This window comes from Vombatus ursinus, unplaced genomic scaffold (genome assembly GCF_900497805.2).
Source record: "Vombatus ursinus unplaced genomic scaffold, bare-nosed wombat genome assembly UNPS02014811.1, whole genome shotgun sequence".
Classification (NCBI taxonomy): Eukaryota; Metazoa; Chordata; class Mammalia; order Diprotodontia; family Vombatidae; genus Vombatus; species Vombatus ursinus.
In genome coordinates this window covers 6,905,036-6,908,122 of record NW_020954589.1, presented here as the reverse complement: position 1 = coordinate 6,908,122, position 3,087 = coordinate 6,905,036, and positions in this window count along the sequence as shown.

The window sequence follows — 3,087 nt, the reverse complement described above, 5'->3', positions numbered from 1 at the left end:
GTGTGTGTGTGTGTGTGTGTGTGTGTGTGTGTGTGTGTGTGTGTGTGTATGTGTAGTGGGGTAGAAGAGAGGAGTCTAGCCATAAGACCTGGTTAAAGGGAGGCAGGCAAAAACCACCATTTGAACAGCAGAGGAAGATTTCCTAGAGGACAAGAGGACTCTACAAACACATTTTGACTTGGATTAGAGATTTTTCTTGTGGTTCAATCATTTAGTTGTGTCTGACTCTCCATGACCTCACGGACCTCAGCATTATCAAGTCCCTTTAAGACAGGGAGGAAATACCAGCCACAAGAGCTCAGGAAGCAAAGGTGGACATGCCTGGGAATTGAACCATGTTATCAAGTTCCTCCCACCTTCTGTCCTATTCAGTTCTCCTGCCATAAAAATGCTATAAAACCATAGTGACTCAGTTCTGTTTATCCATATCTGGTGATGAAGATGATGTTTGAGTCTCATGGAAGACTTGGTCATGTGTCTTATCTTATGTTTCCCACCTGAGGAGGTTCAAGGAGGGAGGAAGATTGGTTTCAGTGCCTAGAAAGGCAAAAAGGAAAAAAAAAATCAAGCCATCGTCTCAAATGAAGTTATTTGCCCACCTCTTCTGTGACTGTTTTAAACCTAGAATCCAGAACTATTGCAGGTAGGTGGAATATGATACTAGTGGAAGGGGAAGGTCTGGGTCTAAATGTTGGGTGAGGAGGAGGGACCTTTTATTTAGGAAGGGAAGCTGGAGATGAAAGATACCACTTGAGAGGTAAATAAACTGAGGATAAAGACAGAGGTGGCTGAGAGACTGTTAGGGATTGTCAAAGAAAACTCACAGTTAATTTTAGCTAAAAACTCAGCTTAGCGCTGAGGGGACTGGAGCTCTAACTTTGAGTGCAAGGGCCCCAGAGAGGGAAGGTTACAGAGATGGCCCCTAGATACGTCTAAAAGATATTGACTGACCTCCAAACAATCATTATATCTGAGCTAGCCCCAGATATAACCTTCCTCACAAGGTATCTTATCTGTCCCGTGATGAGGGAATTCTTGACCTACATGTTAGGGTGGGGTTAGTGACTTAAAATGGAGATTATAGAACAAAACGAAGACATTAGCAAGGATTGGAGAAAGATTTTGTGAAAGGTAGAATCTTGACCTGGGGCATGAAGTCTGAGTAGAAATACACATATATTTTGTGGATATCAGGGAAGAAAGAGAGTATGTGGGCATAAGTGAGGAAGTTGGGGGTACAGGGAGGACTAATCAAAGCATTTCCCAGAAACAAAGAGGCAAAGACATCAGCTCTTCTCTGATCAGTCTGGGAAGGCTTCTTAAAGGACAGGGATGGGTTGGGTAGTGGCATGAAAGGTATTCCTGGTAGAGGAACAATGGTTTGGAAGACAGGAATGATCTTGGAAAACTGAAGGACAGTTGAAGTATATGGCTGGATAGGCAGCTTAGGTCTATGGAGGGCCTTAAAAGCCAGAAAGAGAAGTTTGGATTTGAGGAGAAAGGTATTAAGGAGTCTTTGTAGTTTTCCTGGTGGAGAAGCAACTAACCTGGTAACAGAGTCCAGGAAGGGATGACCAGAGGCAAGATGGCCCTTGAAATACTGAAGTTAAGGCCTGAAGTTAAAGGACCTGGATTAGGATAGTGACCATCAGAGTAGAAAGGGTAGGGCATATTAATGGGAAGAAGGGAGAATTAATGGTAACTAGATGTGGGCTACAAGGGATAAAGCGAATGCATGAATGAAGCACTTACTAAAACTATGTGTAAAGCACTGGGCATACAAAAGGAAGAGTAACACTGCTTCTATGAGCTCACATTCTAATGGAGGACACAATGATAGAAGGTTCTAGTTGCAAGTCAGATGTAAAAGTTTGATGATCCTTAGGGTATAGATATTGATGCCTGTTCTTTAAGGTCATTATTTTTTTTTTTAATTTTTAGTCTATCTTTCCATGGCCCTTCATTACATATAATTTTTATTGCATCATTATCTGAAAAAGATACATTTAATATTTCTGCCTTTCTGCATTGGATTGTGAGGTTTTTATGCCCTAGTACATGGTTAATTTTTGTGTATGTGCCATGTACCACCGAGAAAAAAGTATATTCCTTTCTTTCCCCATTCAGTTTTCTCCAGAGGTCTATCATATTTAACTTTTCTAAAATTCTATTCACCTCTTTAACTTCTTTTTGTTTATTTTGTGATTAGATTTATCTAGTTCAGAGAGGGGGAGGTTGAGGTCCCCCACTAGTATAGTTTTGCTGTCTATTTCTTCCTGTAACTGCCTGAACTTCTCTAAGAATTTGGATACTATACTATACTACTTGGTGCATATATGTTTAGTAATGATATTACTTCATTGTCTGTGGTGCCTTTTAGCTGGATGTAGTTTTCTTCTTTATCTCTTTTAATAAGATCTATTTTTGCTTTTGCTTTGCCTGAGATCAGGATTGCTATTCCAGCTTTCTTTACTTCAGTTGAAGCAGAATATATTCTACTCCAGTCTTTTACCTTTACCTTGTGTGTGTCCCTCTGTTTCAAATGTGTTTCCTGTAAACAACGTATTGTAGGATTATGATTTTTAAGCCATTCTGCTATCTGCTTCTGTTTTATGGGAGAGTTCATCCCATTCACATTCACAGTTATGATTACTATCTGTGTCTTTCTCTTCATTCTATTTCCCCCCCATTTATGCTTTTCTTTCTCCTTTCTCCCTTTCCCTTCTCACTAGTATTTTGCTTTTGATCACCACCTCCCTTAGTCCCCCCTCCCTTCTATTAGCCCCCTCCCTTTTCTTCCCCTTTACCCTTACCAGTTCTTCCCTCTCTTCTATCCTCCCTCCCTTTTCTTTCCCCTTTTCCCTCCAACTGCCTATAGGGCAAGTTAGATTTCTATACCTAACTGATTATGTTATTCCTTTCTTAAGCTAAATCCATGAAAGTAATGTTCAAACAATGCTCATCTCCCTCCCTTCTTTCCCTCTACTGTAATAGGTTTTTGTGCCTTTTCCTGTAATATAATTTACCCTTGTCTGCCTCCTTTCCTTTTCTCCCAGTACAACCCCTTAATTAGATCACATTAATCCA